We start from the raw sequence: 18,851 nt of genomic DNA, 5'->3' as shown, positions 1-18,851 counted from the left end.
TATGTAATGTTTTATTTAGCACATATTGGGTATTATTTCATGATGTTGGAATCAGTCAGATATTTTGTAGTGCGTGAATCAGGAAAACTTCATTGAATAAAATACAATTTGTGGTTGTTTCTCAGATAATTTAATCAGGGTATTTGTAAGCCACTATTTACAAATCAATATCTTTCAGGGACAAAATAAATGAAATGATGCACAGATAGACTGGTTATTGTTTTCTCTAAATAATCCATATGTGTAAATAATTTGCATAGGACCTACATAAAAAGAAAACCCAACTTACTACCTTCAACTATCATTAAACCTGCATAGAAGTATATTTCTTGCACTAATATAATTCATAAGTAAGATCAAAGGATTTTTAAACTCCCAGATAGCATGCTTTAAAATCTGATATAAAGGTAACCATAGAAGACTTTAGTTTATTTAATTTAACTAAAAACAAAATCTCTGACATAATATATTTTGTGTTGTATATATTTTAAATTTTAACAATTAATGTGGCAAAGGGAATTCTTTATGCTAATGTTATAGCTCCTTGGTTGGTCCCTAACACCATTATCTGCTTAAATGAATAATTCATTACCTGTTGAAAACTTAACTATATCATTTTTACTTGATATGAATGAAACTTTGAAATGCAATTTAAGTTGAAAGAATTTAAGATTGTAGATAATTCCCATAAACCATCAAAAAGTGCTGTGCAGGCAATATTACCTAGCACTCAAGTGAAATCATTTTACAGAAAGCTCATGTGAGATTCTAAATTTTGTTTCCTTTGTAAAAATATTGATGAGATTCATTTCCTACTGAATTTTCACACTGTGCAGTGACTACTTTTACCTCTAGATATTAAAAACAGTATGATTTTTATTTTTTAGCTGTAGAAAAAAAATATAATCACTGTAAGCTGATATTTACCCTTCCAATGTCATGTTTGCCACGGAGAGAAGTCTTTTCTAATAAAGAATCCCAACACTGGAAATGGACTAAATAGATCAAAAAATTTTTTCAAGTGGAATTAATGCATTTTCATTTCATTGCATTCTAAAAGCTCAGTAGATGAAATAGTGGTCATCCATTCTTAGGAGAGAAGCTAATCAAATGTAACTGTCTCAAAGTTTTAAAGAGTTTGCCACCAATCAGAATATCTCCCCTTCCTGGTCCTATAATCAGGCAAGGGCACATATGAGAACAAAGATTTTCCTCAAAACTTGGAAGAGGCTAGTCACTTTGATCAGCATAGCAACACATCTTAATACTGGGAAAACATAAGGTCTATATCATATCACATGAGCAAACAGGAAATTTAGCAACATTCCATAATCAAACAAGCCATAAAAATAGGATAAATGTGTATATTACAAGAAATGATGCACTATTTCCTTATGTTCAATATGAATCTTTTAATCACTTATTTCCCATTATTGGTTTTGCCAAGAGGAAGTTCACATTAAAATTTATATCATAACAGTATAAAAATAGTTTCTATGTATTGTAGAATTGTGCCCATAAACCTATATGAATTTATTAATTAATATCAACCCAAATATTCAATAAAATTTTTAAAAATATATTTTCTATAACCTGCATTATCTTTGAATACATAATACATTTTGCCTTATTTTTATGTAATCTGAAGTTTTCTAAACTTTGCTTTTAAATGTCCAAATTGTACTTATATATTATGTAATTTTGAAAATAATTGAAATTATTTGTCAAACTAGATAGAGGAGAGATGGAGATAAGAGAGTAGAAGGAACAGAAGGAAGAGGAGGAGGAAGCAGGAAGAAATGAAGGAAGGAAAAGCAGGGAGAGAAGGTAGGAAAATAACAGGGGGGAAAAAAGTGGGCAGAAAGAAAGAGGGAAATCAAGATGTGAAAATGTTAGTCTAGTTCCCTTATCTTTTTATTTTATTTTAATTGTTTTCTTTTTCTTTATTGAGTAAGGTATTACATGTGTCCTTATCCCCCCATTGTCCCCTCACCCCCCCACACACTCATGCCCTCTCCCCCCTGGTGTCTGTGTCCATTGGTTAGGCTTATATGCATGCATATAAGTCCTTTGGTTGATCTCTCCCCCTCACCCCCAACCTCCCCTACCTTCCTTCAGAGGTTTGACGGTCTGATAGATGCTTCATGGATCTGGATCTGTTTTTGTTCAACATAAACTGATGAACAAAAACAGATCCCTTATCCTTGAAATTGTAATTAAATTCCCCCAAACCCTGCTCTAGTGATGTTTGCAAAACAAAAGCCCTTTGAACTTTCATGCCTTTAAGAGTTACTGTCTATACTTTTATCACGCTCATTGCTCCAAGTCCTATTGATTGCTGCCTTGTAGACCAGAATCTGAATACATAGGTCAGATCTTTCATCAGTTTCCACTAGAAATCAGCTGGTGTTGAGACTTTTGTTGAACTATTGAACATTTTAGAAAGGGCTTGAGGTGGCATTCACATTGTAGCTCTTGAGTAGTCTACAATTTCATTGGTTCACCTTCCTCAACACTCTTTTTTCTCACATATATTCTTCTTCCTTGATTACAAAACAATTCATGATAATTAAAGTCTCCTTTTCTTGTCTTATGAAAAACAGTTATTCTTATTTCCAAATATTGTACAGGCCTACAAGATAACTTCATATACACATAATTTCTCTCCTCCTAAGGAGAATTCTTTGCTAGTTATTAATATTTTAACAGACATTTAAACATAAATATATACATATTTATGGAAGGAAGTAAAGAAAGAAGGAAGAAAAAGAGACAAGTGCTAATCAGAGAACAATACTAAGGATATAAATATGAGGGAATCAACAGGCAGAATTTTATATAGTTAAAACCATGGCGGGATTCAAATATCGACCTCACTTACTAGCTTTGCAACCTAGAACACATCATTGAACTTTTCTATGAAATTGGGATACAAATCATAGTATCCAGCTAATGGACTGTTATGAGTCTTATATGAGATAATGCATAAAATACTTAAAACACTACCTAGCTAGCCCTCAGTATGTCATAGATATTTGTTAGCTATCATTATCACAAGTGTGATTATTATAGAAATCACCCTAGAATGACAAGAAATTCCTAGAGAAAGGTGGAGATACAAATGTCATGCACTGAAACATTGATTCTAATAAGCATGGAATATATTAATCTGATTTATTAAATGAGTGTGCTAAAAAAGAGCAGCTCCATCAGCAATTTACACACGCACGCACACGCACACACACACACACGCACGACTTTTAACTAAACTTCAACCTAACCTGACTGTCTTGCTATGTCCATTCCTAAAAGTCGTAATCACAGAGGAGTCTGGATAAAAAGCATTTCCATAGCAGAATCGTGATCAAAGTTGAAGGAAAGGAATATGGTAGGAGAGTCCTATCTTCACCCAAATCTTTAAACACTCCAATTTACAAACCAAATGTCTACATGGAGAGAAAACACACTTGAAAGCAAATTGACCCTTTCAAGTCTGAATATTTTCAGACCTCAGATGTGGACAAAAGGCTAAGACACCACAGATGCCTGGTGGGCTCTCTCCTTGAGGGAGACTATATATCCTTATTCGGTGAGCTACTGGGTTTTAGCCAAGTGATGTTTGTTTCTAAGGTCCATAGTAGAACTATCCTACAGCTCTCAGGCTGTATCAGACAGGAGAGATGATACTTAATGTCATCTTATTCTCCGGAGTACAGTGATATTGATGCTGATCACAACTGAGTTGAGATACCCTGTTTTTCTTACAATGAACATTATGGGCTTTATGTGGATTAGATCCAACACCATTTCCAAAATTTTACTTTTAACACTTTATGAATAAGTCAGAGGAACTTTAAAATCATGATCTGTCCACTGAACTCTAGACTTTCATTCTTTCCTAAAGTACTCTTTAGTCACAAATGTAAAGGGTGTGTACGGTGGGGGGTTGGAGGAGTATTTAATTAAAAAACTATAGCAATATCACCAAGAGGATAAAAAGTAATATTCTTTTGAATTTGCTTTTGTGCAGAAAAAACAGGCAGCCTTTTTATTTCTCTCAGATGTTATTTTCAGATAAAAGCACTCAATTTCCAAACACTTGTATTGTCAGCTCTGTGGCAGTAACCCTTTTTCTTGAAAAATAAGAAAATCAGAAATGTGCATAGATGCTTCTTAGCTTGAATCTGTGGCCACAACACTGCACCTTCTCTCTCAAATAACTTTATAAAACCAGGTCTTGCCTCATTTGTATTCCCTACACAACTCTCCCTTTTTGACTACCTTAGGTATTTTAAATTTAGCTTCAAGAAAAGTGCTGTTTTATGGAATCAAGTCCCCTTGTCTTTATCCTGAAAGAATTGTGTGCAATATTTATTTCCCTTATGTTGCAATTTAAAACACACAAGAAACTGTGTTGAATACCATCCCTCCAACACTCATCTCTCGATCACGGTATGCATATACATATTTTTATACAGTGTAAAATGAATTGAAGCTATACCTTTCTTTATTTTGGGCATAGTCTACCTGAATGTAGACTTCTAAAATTAAGGAGGTATTTACTTGTAATACTCTGCAGGGTAAATATTTTTCATGTTTCACAGGGTGAAAAATAAATAGAATACCATATTAAAAACAGGTACATTTACTACCTTACTGCTGTGCTACTCGAAGGGTTATAAAACATGCACATATATATGGCATTTTGTTCACAGTAAGCATTCAATAATAATTTAACTTAAGAGGGGTAAATGAATGAGAATATTACAATTCTAAAGAATCCCCAGGTACTCAAAGTAGCACATCAATTAGACTGCTTAAAATAAAGCTGTTATTATTTCCATTCAAAGTTTTCCTCTAAAATTAAAAATTTAGATTGGACTCCTATGGTCTTTTTTCTCAGGAAAACTTGGGTATTTTTCATAAATGTATGGTGATCTGCCATTAAATACATGAGTCATCTTTTCCTGTAAAGGATTTCTGCTCCTGCAAATACAAATTATCCAAATGAGCACTCACGTGATTTTTAAAAGAAAATTTCACATAAAATAACATACTCTAAGTACAGATCCATTCATTTAATTTGTTTGTTAAATTTATATATTAAATATAGTTGGTTAATTTTCAAAAGATTTACTCAGGAATTATGTATTTCTTTTAAATCACCTGAGGAGTATAAAGTATGAAAAATATTCCTCAGTGTTTTCTTATATACCTTGACATTATGCTTGATAATTGATAATTGAGGGGGGGAAAAGAAATTTAAATATATTGATTTGAAAGGCATATAGTTAAAATCACAAAGTAAAAACAAACTTTATATTTTCAATTCTAGTCACCTGTAGGGTTATTTTTGGCACCCAGAAGTACCAATGACGACATGAAACACATGAATCCTGCAGGAATTAAAAATGGGGAGGACTATATCATAACAAGGGAACTCTTTTGAGGTATTCAGTGTTTCTGCCATCGGTTAGAACCTGTGTGAAAATTATGAGGAGCCTTCCAAAAGAGCACATCAAAAGCAGCACTTAAGCTTTGCACGTTTCACAACCCAACCAAGATAGTTTATAAAAAATTTTAATAGTGTTCTGCATATTTTTTAGAGAATTAATTTAGTTAAAGTGTGGCATGCCTACAATTAATGGGCCTTGTTTAGTTATAATTTTATGGGAGTTTTTTAACCTTAATTATCAGCATTAGTCCTGAAATACTTTCAGAAATTGTTGACTGTGTTCACCAATTTCAAATACTTTAATAGTAATTTTCAAAGAGTTTCTGAATAACTTTTTAAAAAAATAAACCCATTCATTTAAGATCAATTGATCTTGGACAAGGATGCCAAGAACACAAAATGAGTATCTCTTCAGTAAATGATGTTAAGAAAGCTGGATATGTATATGCAAAAAACAAAAACAAAACAAAAAAAAAACACACACACACAAAAACAGATGAAATTGGATCCTTACCTCATATCATATACAAAAGTTAAATCAAAATATTTTAAACACTTAAGTGTAAGAGCAGCAACCATAAAATCAATAAAAGAAAGTACAGGGAATAAGCTTCTTGATATTGGTATTGGCAATGACTTTTGAATATGACGTCAAAAGCACAAGTAAAAAAGCAAAAGTAGGGAAGTACAGTTGCATCAAACTAAAAAGCTATGCACAGCCATGGAAACACTCAACAGAGTCACAAGGCAACCTATGGAAATGAGAAAACATTTGCAAACCATATATCCATAAGGGGTTAATGTCCAAAATATATACGGAATGCATACAACTCAACAAATAATAATAACAATAAAATTTAAAAATGGGCAAAGGACGTTAACAGATACTTTTTTCAAAGGAGACATACAAATGGCCATCAGGTACATGAAAAGGCGCTCAATCATCAGGGAAGGGCAGATCAATTCAACAATGAGATATCACTTCACATCTGTCAGAATATCTATTATCAAGAAGAGAAAATATAACCAGTGTTGACAAGGATGTGGAGAAAACGGAATTTTTGTGCACTGTTGGTGGGAATACACATTGGTTCCAACATTATGGAAAATGGTATGGAAATTTCTCAAAATTAAAAATAAAACTACCATATGATACAATAATTTCACTTGTGGGTATATATTCAAAAGAAACAAAATCAGCATCTCAAAGAAATATCTTCACCTTCCACGTGCATTGCAGCATTATTCATAATAGCCAAGCTATGGAAACACCCTGAAGGTCCATTAACGGTCCAGTAACAGACAAGGGAATAAAGAAAATGTATATATACTTAGAATAGTAGTGTGTGTGTGTGTGTGTGTGTGTGTGTGTGTGTGTGTGTGTGTGTGTTTATATAAAACTGTATTATTCAGCCATACAAAAGGGAAAAAATTCTGCCATTATGACACAGATATACCTGGAGGGCATTATGCTAATTGAAATAAACCAAGCACAGAAAGACAAGTACTGCAAAATCTCACTTCTATGTGGAATTTAAAATAGTGAAACTTTTAAAAATTGAATATATTGGGTGGCATTGTTTAATAAAATTATACAGGTTTCAGGTATACGGTTCCACAAGACATCATTTGTATATTGTATTGTATGTTTACCACCTCCAGGTCAATCTCCTTCCATTACCATTTATCCCTCTTTACCTTCTTTTATTACCCACACCTCCTTCCCTCTAGCAATCACCATATTGTTGTCTGTGTCTATGAGTCCTTATTTTTTCTTTGCTTAATCTCTTCCCCTTCTCAACAAGCCTCCAACCCCCTCCTCTCTGACAGCTGTCTGACTGTTCTCTATGTCCATATGTCTGTCTTCACTTTGTTAGTTTATTTTCTTTATTAGACTCCAAAGTAGTGAAACTCATAGAAGCAGAGAGTAGAATGGTGTTTGCCAGGGGCTAGAGCAATGGTTCTCAACCTTCCTAATGCCGCGACCCTTTAATACAGTTCCTCATGTTGTGGTGACCCCAACCATAAAATTACTTTCGTTGCTACTTCATAACTGTAATTTTCCTACTGTTATGAATCGTAATGTAAATATCTGATATGCAGGATGTATTTTCATTGTTACAAATTGAACATAATTAAAGCATAGTGATTAATCACAAAAACAATATGTAATTATATATTCAATATTTGTTTTCCAATGGTCTTAGGTGACCCCTGTGAAAGAGTCGTTTGACTCCCAAAGGGGTCGCGACCCACAGGTTGAGAACCTCTGGGCTAGAGGCAGGGAGAAATAGGGAGATGATGGTCAAAGAGTACAAAGTTTCTGTCAGAATGATAACTTCCTCATAATTGAGTTAATTTTCACATTTCAGACCATCCCCAATTTTTCCATAATTGTTTAAAGACTTTATTTGCTGTTTTTAAAACACATTGCATAGATGCAAAACATGAAGTAAGAAACTAAGAAGATTGTCCTCTGACACCCTCTGAGATGCCTGTGACTTATCCAGAGGGTTTTTGTTATTGCACCATCAAAGGGTGAATTGGGGTAGGGGTGTTTCAATAGATGGATAATTTGTAACTGGTGTGCCACAAGAGGCACAGTGGTGCGCTGCAAGAATTTAAATTAAAAAAAAAACCAAAAAAACTTGTAATAACCTGACTATTTAGTCAGGGGTACTGAACTCTTTTCTCTTAGATTGTCAAAAAAATATATATAACAGCCAACACAACAGTAGCCATCTGGTGTGAATGAATCAAAATTATACTTTTTTTGTTCAGACTGGTAAAAATTATATTTTTTGGTGTGCCATGGAATTTTAGCAATTAGTGTATGTGTGCCATTAGATGAAAAAGGTTGAAAATCACTTTTACAGACTATTCTGGACCCTGGTCAATCATTTCAACTTTGATTACTTAATGATCTATAACATCCCATTTGTCTCTTTTAGGTCCAGTTATGCATGGGTTATCTGGACTTCTGCATATACGTAGTTCTATTTGCGAAAGGAAAAGGTGGTCAGTACACATCACATTCATCCTCAAATGACAGAAGGGTGTCATTGATTTCAGATTGTTCATAAAATTTGAATTAATACTAGTGCAGAGCTTTAAAAGAAAGAAAATACCCTGTCAACCCTTTGGATAGTTCTGTATCTAAAATGCTGATTTCCTTTGCTACACAGTTTTTTTATTGGATCAATTATGATTCAGATCTCCTCCAGGTCATCTGCCATTATTTTGCCAGTAAATTTTAGTCTCCTTTCTCCTAAAGCATGTAGCAGTTGTTTACACTACACAACCTAGTTCATAGTCTCTTTACCTTTCTCTATTTATTTATTAATTTTTTATAAAATATTCTTCCAAGTTGCTTGAGGGATAGAATCATGTCTTTTACCTTTTTATATACTTTAATTACATACTTAAGACAGTGTGAAGCAAACAATAGCACTAAATAAAAAATTTCTGAGCTTTTAAAGATGTTTAGATAGAAAAAAAACTCATATTTTGGCTAATGGATACCCAAAGTAAAGATAATTCCTTCAATTATATTTTTCCAATCACAGAAGTAGTATCCAGAATAGAGGTACAGGTGGGAAGATCTGCCTTTCTACACCACATTGTTGAACTTATGTTTACAACCTAAAAATAGTCTTCAACAAAAATTGCTTTCAAGTTATTAGGGACATGTTGTCTATCTAGAAGATAAACAGGACAATTAGAAAATATACTGTAGGTGAGGAGTCAATGTAAAAATGAACTCTTGGTCCTATATGACTTGTTGCAATAACTATGTGACAAGAGATACTAAACGCTGGAGTAATTGAATGTGGTAAAATTTTATTGTTGCTTCAAACATTGGGCTTACAGAGGGCAGCAGGGCTCCACAATAACTTATCGTCACGAATGATAAGAAGACAACAGTGTGATTAAATCACTAGGGGTTGCAACGCAGGACATCATCTAGCATTCTCTCCAGTGCTACAGTTGGATTATGACGCTAACAAGGCACTTAATTTTTATATCGCATGTGTGTTAAGAAATGGGGGATTCCTTCAATAATCCCTCTCAAATGTGGATATTGCTTGAAGTATTAACGATTGGGTATAGGCATTTCTAGAGCATAAAGGAGGAAGGATACCTAGAACTGATATCTATTTAGATTCACAAAGCTGGCAATAGTCACCCAAATCTCCGTGACAAAAATTGAAGCCAAAGAATCCTCTTTTTTCCACTTTTATTTATTTTTTTATCTCATGATGCCTTCTGGATATTTGTTTTGACCCTGTTGTCTTTATAGTTTGGGTTTATAATTGACATGAAAGCTTTTGGCTAGAGAATGGTCCCTCTAGGGATTTAGCTAAATTAACCTCCCTGGATCGTCTCCTTTTCTCTGATGTCATCCAGGCTATATGACCTCAGTTGAGACTAGTCCAAATATACAGAGCCCCAAATAGGCTATGTAGGGGAAATTCAAAAAATCAAGAATTTGGTCTACATGAAAAAAAATTGGGGCCAAAAGTCATGGTTAAAGCAAGAATATAGAAGTCACCCTGAGAGTAAATAATGTGACTACCCATGAAGTAGTCAAAGTTTTCTGGAAGGACTCAGCAGCAAAGAAGACTAACATCTCAGGAAGACAGATGAACAAACTCACCATTTAAAGCTGAGGCAAGAAACCATCAGTCACAACAAGAAAATTCATGCCAAGCTTAAAAGGATTATTGATTGTATGCTGTAGAACTCTATACTTGGATATTCTACTTGAAGAGTCAGACAAGGAAAAGATAAAGTGGCATCTCAGGGAACTACAACTACTATCAAAGCCACAGGCAGGTGAGACCTCCCAATCATTGTCCTTATCCCGTGAAATAATGTGTGCTTATTTACCGATCAATGACTCTCCCAACCGGAAGGTGAGTGACTCAGGACAGGAACATGACCTTGAGCCTCCATATTCATCTCAAAAGTTACAATCAACCAAAAGGCAAATATGACACTCTTTTAGAGACCAAACTGGCTAGTCAGTGTTGAACTCATTTTACAACTCTGTTAATGTATTTTGAACCCCTCATAGTGCCTATTGAAGTGATACTCAAAGTGGATAATAAGTGTTTGCTGAAAAAACACACACACATAATTAATGCCTGACTGGTGTTGCACAGTGGTTGAGCATTGACCCATGAACCAGGAGGTCACAATTTGATTCCCAGTCAGGGCACATGCATGGATTGTGGGCTCAATCCCCAGTGGGGGGTGTGCAAGAGGCAGCTGATCAATGTTTCTCTCTCATCACTGATGTTTCTATTTTCTCTTCCTCTCTTTGAAATCAATAAAAAAACACACATTTAAATTAAAAAAAAAAACTTGATTAATGAACATTTGAGGTTATCATGCTTTAAACAGTCTTACTTATTATTATCTCTGATAAACAATTTGAATTGGCCTGAAATCACACACACACACACACACACACACACACACACACACACACACACACTTTCCTTGGACTGATGAGATTATTCTCTTTACTTCTTGGTAACTATGTTTGCTTTCATCTCTCATCCTCTGGCCATTTTTGAAATGACTGCTCATAGGTTCAGTTTAATGTGCATGGGGTTAGAGAGGTGCAGTGTGTGCAACTTTAGGACACTGAGCACCAGGAAGGGTGTGATCAGTGCAGTACTAATGGTGAGGGAACTTCTGGGCCTAAACATTGCTTCACTACAAGTGTCCCAAGAAACTTCTCATTAACAATGGAAAAATCTACAGTAGATTAATTGGGAATCAAAGAGGCTTGATTACAGAGGATCTCAGGATAATCCTGGTGCTTTTCTCTTAATTAAGTCAAGGAACCCGAGTGAGCTGTACCTGATAAAGATCTGAATTCAAGTAGAAGAGTCTTTAAAAAATATTCTTTAGCCTGGCCAGTGTGACTCAGTGGTTGAGTGTCGACCTATGAACCAGGAGATCATGGTTTGATTCCTGGTGAGGGCACATGTGCGGTTGCAGGCTTGATCCCCAGTGTGGGGTGTGCAGGAAGCAGTTGATCAATTATTCTCTCTCATCATTGATATTTCTATATTTCTCTCCCTTCCTCTCTGAAATAAATAAAAATATTTTTAAAAGCTATTTATCTTTATTGTTGAAAGTATTACAGATGTCCTCCTTTTTTCCCCCATTGACCCTCTCCACCCAGCTCCTGGGCCTCCACAGGCCTTCATTGCACTACTGTCTGTCCATGGGTTATGTGTATACACATATAAGTTCTTTGGTTTATCTCTTCCCACTTCACCCCCTTTCTCTGAAATGTGTCAGTTTGTTACATGCTTAAATGTCTCTGGATCTATTTTAGTCCTGTTTATTTTGTTCATTAGATTCCACGTAACAAGTGAAATCACATGATACTTGTCTTTCTCTGACTGGCTTATTTTGCTTATCATAATACTCCCCAAATCCATCTATGCTATTTCAAAGGGTAAGAGATCCTTCTTGTTTTATAACTTCATAGTATTCCATGGTATAAATGTACTACAACTTCTTTACCCACTCATCTGCACAGCAAAAGAACCCATAAGCAAAATGAAAAGGGATCCCACTGCATGGGAGAACATATTCATCAATGATACATCTGATAAGGGGTTAACTTCCAAAATATATAAAGAACTCATACAACTTCACAAAAGGAAGGCAAATAATCCAATCAAGAATGGGCAAAAGTGCCCTAGCTGGTTTGTCTCAGTGGATAGAGCATCAGCTTGCTGACTGAAGGGTCCCGGGTTCGATTCTGGTCAAGGGCACATGCCTGGTTGTGGGCTCCATCCCCAGTGGGGGGCATGCAGGAGGCAGCCGATCAGTGATTCTCTCTCATCATTGATGTTTCTATCTATATCTCTCTCCCTCTCCATTCCTCTCTGAAATCAATAAAAATATATTTAAAAAAAAAATGGGCAAAGGGCCTAAATAGACACTTCACCAAAGAGAACATACAGATGGCCAAGAGACATATGAAAAAATGCTCAAAGTCACTAATCATTAGTGAGTTGCAAACTAAAACTACAATGAGGTATCACCTCACACCTGTCAGAATGACTATAATCTACAAATTAACAAATGACAAGTGCTATTGAGGATGTGGAAAAAAGGGGACTCTAGTACATTGTTGGTGAGAATTCGGACTAAGGCAGACTCTATGAAAAACAGTATGGATTATGCCAGTCAGACAAAGATAAATATCACATGATCTCACTCATTTGTGGAATATAATGAACAACATAAACTGATGAACAAAACAAATCCAGAGACAGAAAAGCATCGATCAGACAGAGGGAAGGTAGGGGAGGGCGGGGGTTAGAAGGAGATCAACCTAAGGACTTGTATGCATGCATATAGGCCTAACCAATGGACACACATACCAGAGGGGAGAGGGCATGAGTTGGGGGGGGTGAAGGGGCAATGGGGGGATAAGGACACATATGTAATACCTTAATCAATAAAGGAAAAAACAGTATGGAGTTTCCTCAAAAGGTTAAAAATGGAACTGCCATTTGACCCAGTGATCTCACTTCTAGGAATATATCCTAAGAAACCCAAAACACCAATCAGAGAGAAGAGATGCACCCCTATGTTTATAGAAATGCTAATTAAAATAGCTAAGATTTGGAAACAGCCCAAGTGCCCATCAGTACAAGAGAGTCTTTTTTATGTATGCAAACATTAAGCCAAGTTGGTGTGGCCCATAAGCAATGGGTATAATTACAACTATTTTGAGTCCCAGTCATGACAGGCTAACTAAAGGGATCCTAAGGAACACAAATAAGAACTAAGTCAGATTGGATTTATTTAGGAATACCAAAAATTAAGTAAATATAACTCACAATCAAGTATGACTTATAGGAAATTTAATTAACAAAGTAGAATATACAGTATCCATGAGGTAACTTTTAAAAAATTTTTGATTCCAGGAGGAAATTGTGCTAACAGTTGAATCCACTAGAAAAGCTTCTCTATTGTATACAAATTAAACCGGTTTCCCCCAAAGGATGAATCCTTCTTAATAATATTTGAGTCTAATTCTACTGACCAAGATTTGTACAGATCTAGAAAAAACTGCAGAAAATATCAGAGTTGGCAGTAGAGAAAACAGACTTGTGAGTTTATATTTCTCTGAGGGACTTATTATCCTTCCTCTGGCAAATAAGTAATCCCTGTATCTGAAAAGGACTTTTTAATGTTTTTAAATTCAATATAATAAAAAATATATATTGTGTGGGCAATAATGTGATTTCAGCTCCATTCAAAAAACATCTTAAAGTTTTATTGTATACAAAGCATGTTTTAGGTGGAAGGATAGTACAGACACAAACAAGAATATGTTATTTTAAGACAACTCTTTTTTTTTAGTTTTGTCATGGACCTGAAGCAAGAAACATCATGTTATCAATACATGCATATGGTTACTGTTTAACTGGTATAATTTTGTGCATGTTTATGGGGATGAATTTTTACCTGAAAAAAAAGAGTGTATATTTCTTGAATAATTCATTGTTAAATTGAGACCCATAGATTTTTCTAAATTGATTTCAAAGTTAAAAGTTAATTTTATGGCTACAAAGATATCAAATGTTCAAAAAATGAAATAAGTGGGGAAGTAAGTTAAAGTTTGAACAATTAATATTCATTTTGAATTTCTTTTATTTGGAAAGGAACTATTTTTACAATTGGTGGAGAGATTATTAAAACTGGCATGTCACCCTTAATTTTGCTCAAAATAAGTAAGATAATGATCCATCCATTGATAAGGATAAGAAGATGTGAAGTTTAGAAAAAATAGGTGGTGAGGGAGAACCAAGATGGCGGCATAGGTTAACGCCGGAGTTTGCTGCTTTGAACAACTACTTCAAAAGTGAAACCAAAAAACGGAAGGGACATCACCCAGAACCACAAGAACGCTGGCTGAGTGGAAGTCCTACAACTAGGAGGAAAGAGAAACGCATACGGACACTCAGAGGAGGCGCAGTGCTGAAGTCAAATTCTGAGGTGCGGAGTGCACGGAGCGGGCTGGCGGCGGAGGGCGCGGTTGGCGTTTTCAATCGGGAGGGAGTTGCAGACTCTGAGCTCCAGATCCGGGCGAGTCTTTAGGGACTCAGACTCAAACGGGAGAAGTGGGACTGTCTGGCTTCGGTCAGAGCGAGTGCAGCTTTCTCTCTGAGCTTTGCAGCGGGTGCTGGGACTCAGAGAGGCAGAGCCCCTGGGGACAGGACTGAGAGCCACCATAACTGCTCTCTCCAGCCCACCCTGTTGATCCTGTGCGACCCGCCCCCCCCCAACCCAGCACACAGGCATTTGCCGGATAGCCTCAGGCAAACGCCAGATTAGCACCTCCCTAGAGGACAGAAGTTCTCTCACTGCTGACACAGCTGATTCTCATAGCCACTTGGCCTGGAGGTCAAACCCTCCCTGGAATTAGCTACAACAATCAAGATTTAACTATAAGACTGCGAACAAAGACCACTAGGGGGTGCACCAAGGAAGCATAACAAAATGCGGAGACAAAGAAACAGGACAAAATTGTCAATGGAAGATATAGAGTTCAGAACCACACTTTTAAGGTCTCTCAAGAACTGTTTAGAAGCCGCCGATAAACTTAATGAGAGCTACAAGAAAACTAATGAGACCCTCGATCTTATATTGGGGAACCAACTAGAAATTAAGCATACACGGACTGAAATAACGAATATTATACAGACTCCCGACAGCAGACCAGAGGAGCGCAAGAATCAAGTCAATGATTTGAAATGCGAGGAAGCAAAAAACACCCAACCGGAAAAGCAAAATGAAAAAAGAATCCAAAAATGCGAGGATAGTGTAAGGAGCCTCTGGGACAGCTTCAAGCGTACCAACATCAGAATTATAGGGGTGCCAGAAGATGAGCGAGAGCAAGATATTGAAAACCTATTTGAAGAAATAATGACAGAAAACTTCCCCCACCTGGTGAAAGAAATGGACTTACAGGTCCAAGAAGCGCGGAGAACCCCAAACAAAAGGAATCCAAAGAGGACCACACCAAGACACATCATAATTAAAATGCCAAGAGCAAAAGATAAAGAGAGAATCTTAAAAACAGCAAGAGAAAGAAACTCAATTACCTACAAGGGAATACCCATACGACTGTCAGCTGATTTCTCAACAGAAACTTTGCAGGCCAGAAGGGAGTGGCAAGAAATATTCAAAGTGATGAATACCAAGAACCTACAACCAAGATTACTTTATCCAGCAAAGCTATCATTCAGAATTGAAGGTCAGATAAAGAGCTTCACAGATAAGGAAAAGCTAAAGGAGTTCATCACCACCAAACCAGGATTATATGAAATGCTGAAAGGTATCCTTTAAGAAGAGGAAGAGGAAGAAAAAGGTAAAGATACAAATTATGAACAACAAATATGCATCTATCAACAAGTGAATCTAAGAATCAAGTGAATAAATAATCTGATGAACAGAAAAAAAAAAAATAGGTGGTGAGACATTTAGGGATAATGATTCACCCAACTTTACTCACTATAACTCAGTCAATAGCTCTAAAAGACTACCACATTTGGCCTCATGACCAGTGAAGAGCATCATTCCTAGGCCTATGTTCCTTATTTTGCTTATCCGTAAAGAGGTGACAATAACTTCCATCTCATAAAAGTAGGGATGAGGTTCCAGTGAATGAACATATGCTACAAAAGCTTAACACTATGCTTGATTCAAGTGCTTAAAAAGCCTACCTAAAGAAATAAGAGGGGCATATATCTTGGCTCAAAATTTAGAATCATGTATATCTGTATGGAAAATAATATAATACTTAATGAATAAAAATACAAGAATAAACTGTGTTTTACATACTCACAACTATAAACTTACTTTTGCCCCACCCTACACAAATAGTGTAGGAGTTTGTTTCCCCAAAGTGCCTGCTGATGTAAAAAGAACTGCTCTAATGAAGTCCATTTTAAAGACAGAAAAACTGAAGCATAATTAATTGCATTGTCTGAGATCTCTTGCTGGAACTGAAAAAAAACTATGTTGCTCAATAGAAAGCTTTGTGGCCATTGATCTAAGCCAAATTGTATTTTTTGGTGGAGCAGAGCAGCACTGGTTAGTAGGTACAACTCTGTAGGAGTCAAGAAAACAAAGCCACGATCATTTTTCTACATTTCTATGAAAAATTGATGTCTCCTTCTTTACCCTTTGCAGCAATTCATGACACTGAAGTGATTATATCATCATTTGTACCATGTATTGAATAAATTATTTCATAGGACAAAAAAAAAAAAAAAAAAAAAAGAAGATGTGAAGTTTAAAGCATTTAGTTTATTAAAAGTTACTGATACAAAGGATTTTGGCACATTAACTTTAAGTGTATGACAATAAACTATCTGGAAGTTACTTATAATTTGAAGTATGACAAATGAGTTTAACCTGTCCTACCTTATATAATTGAATTTTGTACTTCAGATCTAATAAATGTGAGCTTCTTAAAGATATACTTTCAGTAAATAAAAATTAATTGAATTTAAAATTTTATAAGGGAAAATTGAATGTAAGATTTAAGAAATTCTAATAGGAAATTTTCATTGTTCTAGAATATATTTGTTTGATGATGTTAATTACAAGAACAGAAATCATCATGAATTGGGCTATTACTATTTGATATATTTCATTATAATTAATGAAAAAGGGCTACACATCTTTCTAAAGGCAATGAGCCTGCAATAATGCACTCCTCTCTGTGCCATTGAATCCAATCACAGTGGTTTATAAATTAGGAAAAAAATACAGAAAGCATCAGCCCAGTAAGTGTCAAGGGCATTTGTACCCTGAAAACAGTTATGCTTATGGGAACATATTCAAATTTGGACAATATATGTGTTTGGCTACTTTGTTTAGATTCAAAAATAAATGAATGGAGTAAAAATAGTCTCTTCAATAAATGGTCCTGGGAAAACTGGAAAGCCACATGCAAATGTATGAAACTGGATTACAGTTTGTCTCCATGTACAAAAATTAATTCAAAATGGATCAAATACCTAAATATACAACCAGAAACCTGAGTTACATAGAAGGAGATATAGATACCAAATTTATGGACCTGGGTCATAGAGAACATTTTATGAACTTAACCCCAAAGGCAAGGGAAGTAAAGGCAGAAATAAATAAATGGGACTGCATCAACCTAAGAAGCTTCTGCACAGCAAAAGAGATGTCAATAAAAGAAGAGCAGCCAACCAGATAGATGATATTTACAAACCGTAGCTCCAACAAAGGTTTAATTTCCAAAAATATAAAGAACTCATAAAACACCACCAAACAACCCAATCAAAAAGTGGGCAGAGGACCTGCAAATACACCTCTCCCAAAGAAGACCCACGAGCAGCCAATAGATATATGAAAAAATGTTCAACCTCACTAGCAATCAGGGAAATGCAAATTAAAACTACAATGAGATATCACTTCACACCTATTAGAGTGGCCACTGTCAATAAGACAAGCAACAACAAGTGTTGGGGAGGTTGTGGAAAAAAGGGAACCCTCATTCACGGCTGGTGGGAATGTAGACTGGCATAACCACTATGGAAAGCAGTCTCGCCATTCCTCAAAAAATTAAAAATAGAGCTACCATATGACCCAGCAATCCTTCTCTTGGGTATATACCCAAAAAAACTCAAAATCATGTATTCACAAAGATATGTGCACCCCTATGGTCATTGCAGCATTATACACAATGGCCAAGACATGGAAACAACCAAAGTGTTATGTGATAGAGGACTGGACAAAGAAGATGTGGTACACATACACAATGGAATGCTACTCAGCCATAAGAAAGAATGAAATACTGCCATTTGCAACAACATGGATGGATCTTGAGAGCATTATGCTAAGTGAAGTAAGTTAGTCAGGAAAAGCTAAGAACCATATGATTTCATTCATATGTAGGATATAAAACTGAAACCCTGTTGTATACAGATCTTGTCACATAGAAACCCACACCTGAAACCTACATGATCACGTTGACCAATGTCACCCCAATAAATTTAATTACAAAAATAAATAAATGGGAAAATAAATAAATAAATAAATAAATAAATGGAGGGGGTTTTTTTGTTGTTTTTTTTTTTTATTGACGCACTAAAAGTAATTTTAACCACAGTGAAAATGTCTGAGAGTAAATTTAAGAGCAAATAAACTAATACCACCAGTACAAAACAGATGGAGTTTGAATAGATGCTATAGTTGTTAAGGAACTTTGATCAATTACTTGAAATGCACAGTTCAATGAATTTGGGCAATTGTATATAATGGGTGACCACCACCTAAATGCTCCAAAAAGTTCCCTCTTGACACTTCAAGTCAC

At 35.5% G+C, this 18,851-nt stretch overlaps 1 long non-coding RNA gene across 10 annotated transcripts in view; it reads right to left on the bottom strand.

Moving 5' to 3' along the window:
- The window catches only part of LOC118651371, a 91,791-nt gene that overhangs the window by 20,413 nt on the left and 52,527 nt on the right, over positions 1 to 18,851 (bottom strand). For all 10 annotated transcript variants that reach the window (XR_004966227.1, XR_004966214.1, XR_004966213.1 and 7 more), the window contains one exon: positions 928 to 995. This is a non-coding gene — a long non-coding RNA (uncharacterized LOC118651371). The remainder of the gene's footprint in view (positions 1 to 927; positions 996 to 18,851) is intronic.

The sequence above is a fragment of the Myotis myotis genome, unplaced genomic scaffold (genome assembly GCF_014108235.1).
Source record: "Myotis myotis isolate mMyoMyo1 unplaced genomic scaffold, mMyoMyo1.p scaffold_m19_p_1, whole genome shotgun sequence".
Taxonomy (NCBI): Eukaryota; Metazoa; Chordata; class Mammalia; order Chiroptera; family Vespertilionidae; genus Myotis; species Myotis myotis.
The sequence above is the reverse complement of the archived record's forward strand: the minus strand, read 5'-3'. Positions and strand labels throughout refer to the sequence as shown.